Source organism: Chiloscyllium plagiosum, unplaced genomic scaffold (genome assembly GCF_037043375.1).
Source record: "Chiloscyllium plagiosum isolate Xiang-an unplaced genomic scaffold, Cpla_swu_hap1 HiC_scaffold_160, whole genome shotgun sequence".
Classification (NCBI taxonomy): domain Eukaryota; kingdom Metazoa; phylum Chordata; class Chondrichthyes; order Orectolobiformes; family Hemiscylliidae; genus Chiloscyllium; species Chiloscyllium plagiosum.
The window spans coordinates 1-7,404 of NW_028270299.1; positions in this window are offsets into that span (position 1 = coordinate 1).

The following is a 7,404-nucleotide window of genomic DNA, read 5'->3' on the forward strand; positions in this document are numbered from 1 at the left end:
TGATGGGGTATAGATTGGGATGTTGATGGGGTGTAGATTGGGGTGTTGATGGGGTGTAGATTGGGGTGTTGATGGGGTGTAGATTGGGGTGTTGATGGGGTGTAGATTGGGGGTGTTGATGGGGTGTAGATTGGGGTGTTGATTGGGTGTAGATTGGGGTGTTGATGGGGTATAGATTGGGGTGTTGATGGGGTATAGATTGGGGTGTTGATGGGGTGTAGATTGGGATGTTGATGGGGTGTAGATTGGGGGTGTTGATGGGGTATAGATTGGGGTGTTGATGGGGTGTAGATTGGGGGTGTTGATGGGGTGTAGATTGGGGTGTTGATGGGGTGTAGATTGGGGTGTTGATGGGGTGTAGATTGGGGGTGTTGATGGGGTGTAGATTGGGGTGTTGATGGGGTGTAGATTGGGGGTGTTGATGGGGTATAGATTGGGGTGTTGATGGGGTGTAGATTGGGGGTGTTGATGGGGTGTAGTTTGGGATGTTGATGGGGTATAGATTGGGATGTTGATGGGGTGTAGATTGGGATGTTGATGGGGTGTAGATTGGGATGTTGATGGGGTCTAGATTGGGATGTTGATGGGGTGTAGATTGGGGTGTTGATGGGGTGTAGATTGGGATGTTGATGGGGTATAGATTGGGATGTTGATGGGGTGTAGATTGGGGTGTTGATGGGGTATAGATTGGGGTGTTGATGGGGTGTAGATTGGGGTGTTGATGGGGTGTAGATTGGGATGTTGATGGGGTGTAGATTGGGGTGTTGATGGGGTGTAGATTGGGATGTTGATGGGGTGTAGATTGGGGTGTTGATGGGGTGTAGTTTGGGATGTTGATGGGGTATAGATTGGGATGTTGATGGGGTGTAGATTGGGATGTTGATGGGGTGTAGTTTGGGGTGTTGATGGGGTATAGATTGGGATGTTGATGGGGTGTAGATTGGGATGTTGATGGGGTGTAGTTTGGGATGTTGATGGGGTATAGATTGGGGTGTTGATGGGGTGTAGATTGGGGTGTTGATGGGGTGTAGATTGGGGTGTTGATGGGGTATAGATTGGGGTGTTGATGTGGTGTAGATTGGGGTGTTGATGGGGTGTAGTTTGGGGGTGTTGATGGGGTATAGATTGGGATGTTGATGGGGTGTAGATTGGGGTGTTGATGGGGTGTAGATTGGGGTGTTGATGGGGTGTAGATTGGGGTGTTGATGGGGTGTAGATTGGGGGTGTTGATGGGGTATAGATTGGGGTGTTGATGGGGTGTAGATTGGGGTGTTGATGGGGTGTAGATTGGGATGTTGATGGGGTGTAGATTGGGGTGTTGATGGGGTGTAGATTGGGGTGTTGATGGGGTGTAGATTGGGGGTGTTGATGGGGTGTAGATTGGGGTGTTGATGGGGTGTAGATTGGGGGTGTTGATGGGGTATAGATTGGGATGTTGATGGGGTGTAGATTGGGGTGTTGATGGGGTGTAGATTGGGGTGTTGATGGGGTGTAGATTGGGGTGTTGATGGGGTGTAGATTGGGGATGTTGATGGGGTGTAGATTGGGGTGTTGATGGGGTGTAGATTGGGGGTATAGATTGGGGTGTAGATTGGGATGTTGATGGGGTGTAGATTGGGATGTTGATGGGGTATAGATTGGGGTGTTGATGGGGTGTAGATTGGGGTGTTGATGGGGTGTAGATTGGGGTGTTGATGGGGTGTAGATTGGGATGTTGATGGGGTATAGATTGGGGGTGTTGATGGGGTGTAGATTGGGGTGTTGATGGGGTGTAGATTGGGGTGTTGATGGGGTGTAGATTTGATGTTGATGGGGTGTAGATTGGGGGTGTTGATGGGGTATAGATTGGGGTGTTGATGGGGTGTAGATTGGGGTGTTGATGGGGTGTAGATTGGGGGGTTGATGGGGTGTAGATTGGGGTGTTGATGGGGTATAGATTGGGATGTTGATGGGGTGTAGATTGGGATGTTGATGGGGTGTAGATTGGGGGTGTTGATGGGGTGTAGATTGGGGTGTTGATGGGGTGTAGATAGGGGTGTTGATGGGGTGTAGATTGGGATGTTGATGGGGTGTTGATTGGGGTGTTGATGGGGTGTAGATTGGGGTGTTGATGGGGTATAGATTGGGATGTTGATGGGGTGTTGATTGGGGTGTTGATGGGGTGTAGATTGGGGTGTTGATGGGGTATAGATTGGCATGTTGATGGGGTGTAGATTGGGATGTTGATGGGGTATAGATTGGGGGTGTTGATGGGGTATAGATTGGGGTGTTGATGGGGTATAGATTGGGGTGTTGATGGGGTGTAGATTGGGGTGTTGATGGGGTGTAGATTGGGGTGTTGATGGGGTGTAGATTGGGATGTTGATGGGGTGTAGATTGGGGTGTTGATGGGGTGTAGATTGGGGTGTTGATGGGGTATAGATTGGGGTGTTGATGGGGTATAGATTGGGATGTTGATGGGGTATAGATTGGGATGTTGATGGGGTGTAGATTGGGATGTTGATGGGGTGTAGATTGGGGTGTTGATGGGGTGTAGATTGGGGTGTTGATGGGGTATAGATTGGGGTGTTGATGGGGTATAGATTGGGGTGTTGATGGGGTGTAGATTGGGATGTTGATGGGGTGTAGATTGGGGGTGTTGATGGGGTATAGATTGGGGTGTTGATGGGGTGTAGATTGGGGGTGTTGATGGGGTGTAGATTGGGGTGTTGATGGGGTGTAGATTGGGGTGTTGATGGGGTGTAGATTGGGGGTGTTGATGGGGTGTAGATTGGGGTGTTGATGGGGTGTAGATTGGGGGTGTTGATGGGGTATAGATTGGGGGTGTTGATGGGGTGTAGTTTGGGATGTTGATGGGGTATAGATTGGGATGTTGATGGGGTGTAGATTGGGATGTTGATGGGGTGTAGATTGGGATGTTGATGGGGTCTAGATTGGGATGTTGATGGGGTGTAGATTGGGGTGTTGATGGGGTGTAGATTGGGATGTTGATGGGGTATAGATTGGGATGTTGATGGGGTGTAGATTGGGGTGTTGATGGGGTATAGATTGGGGTGTTGATGGGGTGTAGATTGGGGTGTTGATGGGGTGTAGATTGGGATGTTGATGGGGTGTAGATTGGGGTGTTGATGGGGTGTAGATTGGGATGTTGATGGGGTGTAGATTGGGGTGTTGATGGGGTGTAGTTTGGGATGTTGATGGGGTATAGATTGGGATGTTGATGGGGTGTAGATTGGGATGTTGATGGGGTGTAGTTTGGGGTGTTGATGGGGTATAGATTGGGGTGTTGATGGGGTGTAGATTGGGGTGTTGATGGGGTGTAGTTTGGGGTGTTGATGGGGTGTAGATTGGGGTGTTGATGGGGTATAGATTGGGATGTTGATGGGGTGTAGATTGGGATGTTGATGGGGTGTAGTTTGGGATGTTGATGGGGTATAGATTGGGGTGTTGATGGGGTGTAGATTGGGGTGTTGATGGGGTGTAGATTGGGGTGTTGATGGGGTATAGATTGGGGTGTTGATGGGGTATAGATTGGGGTGTTGATGGGGTGTAGATTGGGATGTTGATGGGGTGTAGATTGGGGGTGTTGATGGGGTATAGATTGGGGTGTTGATGGGGTGTAGATTGGGGGTGTTGATGGGGTGTAGATTGGGGTGTTGATGGGGTGTAGATTGGGGTGTTGATGGGGTGTAGATTGGGGGTGTTGATGGGGTGTAGATTGGGGTGTTGATGGGGTGTAGATTGGGGGTGTTGATGGGGTATAGATTGGGGTGTTGATGGGGTGTAGATTGGGGGTGTTGATGGGGTGTAGTTTGGGATGTTGATGGGGTATAGATTGGGATGTTGATGGGGTGTAGATTGGGATGTTGATGGGGTATAGATTGGGGTGTTGATGGGGTGTAGATTGGGGTGTTGATGGGGTGTAGATTGGGGTGTTGATGGGGTGTAGATTGGGGTGTTGATGGGGTGTAGATTGGGATGTTGATGGGGTGTAGATTGGGATGTTGATGGGGTCTAGATTGGGATGTTGATGGGGTGTAGATTGGGATGTTGATGGGGTGTAGTTTGGGGTGTTGATGGGGTATAGATTGGGGTGTTGATGGGGTGTAGATTGGTGTGTTGATGGGGTGTAGTTTGGGGTGTTGATGGGGTGTAGATTGGGGTGTTGATGGGGTATAGATTGGGATGTTGATGGGGTGTAGATTGGGATGTTGATGGGGTGTAGTTTGGGATGTTGATGGGGTATAGATTGGGGTGTTGAAGGGGTGTAGATTGGGGTGTTGATGGGGTCTAGATTGGGGTGTTGATGGGGTGTAGATTGGGGTGTTGATGTGGTGTAGATTGGGGTGTTGATGGGGTGTAGTTTGGGGGTGTTGATGGGGTATAGATTGGGATGTTGATGGGGTGTAGATTGGGGTGTTGATGGGGTGTAGATTGGGGTGTTGATGGGGTGTAGATTGGGGTGTTGATGGGGTGTAGATTGGGGGTGTTGATGGGGTATAGATTGGGGTGTTGATGGGGTGTAGATTGGGGTGTTGATGGGGTGTAGATTGGGATGTTGATGGGGTGTAGATTGGGGTGTTGATGGGGTGTAGATTGGGGTGTTGATGGGGTGTAGATTGGGGGTGTTGATGGGGTGTAGATTGGGGTGTTGATGGGGTGTAGATTGGGGGTGTTGATGGGGTATAGATTGGGATGTTGATGGGGTGTAGATTGGGGTGTTGATGGGGTGTAGATTGGGGTGTTGATGGGGTGTAGATTGGGGTGTTGATGGGGTGTAGATTGGGGGTGTTGATGGGGTGTAGATTGGGGTGTTGATGGGGTGTAGATTGGGGGTATAGATTGGGGTGTAGATTGGGATGTTGATGGGGTGTAGATTGGGATGTTGATGGGGTATAGATTGGGGTGTTGATGGGGTGTAGATTGGGGTGTTGATGGGGTGTAGATTGGGGTGTTGATGGGGTGTAGATTGGGATGTTGATGGGGTATAGATTGGGGGTGTTGATGGGGTGTAGATTGGGGTGTTGATGGGGTGTAGATTGGGGTGTTGATGGGGTGTAGATTTGATGTTGATGGGGTGTAGATTGGGGGTGTTGATGGGGTATAGATTGGGGTGTTGATGGGGTGTAGATTGGGGTGTTGATGGGGTGTAGATTGGGATGTTGATGGGGTGTAGATTGGGGTGTTGATGGTGTCTAGATTGGGATGTTGATGGGGTGTAGATTGGGATGTTGATGGGGTGTAGATTGGGGTGTTGATGGGGTATAGATTGGGATGTTGATGGGGTGTAGATTGGGGTGTTGATGGGGTGTAGATTGGGGTGTTGATGGGGTGTAGATTGGGGTGTTGATGGTGTGTAGATTGGGGTGTTGATGGTGTGTAGATTGGGATGTTGATGGGGTGTAGATTGGGATGTTGATGGGGTGTAGATTGGGGTGTTGATGGGGTATAGATTGGGATGTTGATGGGGTGTAGATTGGGGTGTTGATGGGGTGTAGATTGGGGTGTTGATGGGGTGTAGATTGGGGTGTTGATGGTGTGTAGATTGGGGTGTTGATGGGGTGTAGATTGGGGTGTTGATGGGGTGTAGATTGGGGTGTTGATGGGGTGTAGATTGGGACGTTGATGGGGTGTAGATTGGGATGTTGATGGGGTGAAGATTGGGGTGTTGATGGGGTGTAGATTGGGATGTTGATGGGGTGTAGATTGGGGTGTTGATGGGGTCTAGATTGGGGTGTTGATGGGTGTAGTTTGGGGTGTTGATGGGATGTAGATTGGCGTGTTGATGGGGTGTAGATTGGGGTGTTGATGGGGTGTAGATTGGGATGTTGATGGGGTGTAGATTGGGATGTTTTTGGGGTGTAGATTGGGATGTTGATGGGGTGTAGATTGGGATGTTGATGGGGTGTAGATTGGGGTGTTGATGGGGTGTAGATTGGGATGTTGATGGGGTGTAGATTGGGATGTTGATGGGGTATAGATTGGGGTGTTGATGGGGTGTAGATTGGGGGTGTTGATGGGGTATAGATTGGGGTGTTGATGGGGTGTAGATTGGCGTGTTGATGGGGTGTAGATTGGGGTGTTGATGGGGTGTAGATTGGGGTGTTGATGGGGTGTAGATTGGGATGTTGATGGGGTGTAGATTGGGGTGTAGATTGGGATGTTGATGGGGTGTAGATTGGGATGTTGATGGGGTGTAGATTGGGATGTTGATGGGGTATAGATTGGGGTGTTGATGGGGTGTAGATTGGGGGTGTTGATGGGGTATAGATTGGGGTGTTGATGGGGTGTAGATTGGGGTGTTGATGGGGTGTAGATTGGGGTGTTGATGGGGTGTAGATTGGGGTGTTGATGGGGTGTAGATTGGGATGTTGATGGGGTGTAGATTGGGGTGTTGATGGGGTATAGATTGGGGTGTTGATGGGGTATAGATTGGGGTGTTGATGGGGTGTCGATTGGGGATGTTGATGGGGTGTAGATTGGGATGTTGATGGGGTGTAGAGTGGGATGTTGATGGGGTATAGATTGGGGTGTTGATGGGGTGTAGATTGGGGGTGTTGATGAGGTGTAGATTGGGGGTGTTGATGGGGTGTAGTTTGGGGTGTTGATGGGGTGTAGATTGGGGTGTTGATGGGTGTAGATTGGGGTGTTGATGGGGTATAGTTTGGGGTGTTGATGGGGTGTAGATTGGGGTGTTGATGGGGTGTAGATTGGGGTGTTGATGGGGTGTAGATTGGGATGTTGATGGGGTGTAGATTGGGGTGTTGATGGGGTGTAGATTGGGGTGTTGATGGGGTATAGATTGGGGTGTTGATGGGGTATAGATTGGGATGTTGATGGGGTATAGATTGGGATGTTGATGGGGTGTAGATTGGGATGTTGATGGGGTGTAGATTGGGGTGTTGATGTGGTGTAGATTGGGGTGTTGATGGGGTATAGATTGGGGTGTTGATGGGGTATAGATTGGGGTGTTGATGGGGTGTAGATTGGGATGTTGATGGGGTGTAGATTGGGGGTGTTGATGGGGTATAGATTGGGGTGTTGATGGGGTGTAGATTGGGGGTGTTGATGGGGTGTAGATTGGGGTGTTGATGGGGTGTAGATTGGGGTGTTGATGGGGTGTAGATTGGGGGTGTTGATGGGGTGTAGATTGGGGTGTTGATGGGGTGTAGATTGGGGGTGTTGATGGGGTATAGATTGGGGTGTTGATGGGGTGTAGATTGGGGGTGTTGATGGGGTGTAGTTTGGGATGTTGATGGGGTATAGATTGGGATGTTGATGGGGTGTAGATTGGGATGTTGATGGGGTGTAGATTGGGATGTTGATGGGGTCTAGATTGGGATGTTGATGGGGTGTAGATTGGGGTGTTGATGGGGTGTAGATTGGGATGTTGATGGGGTATAG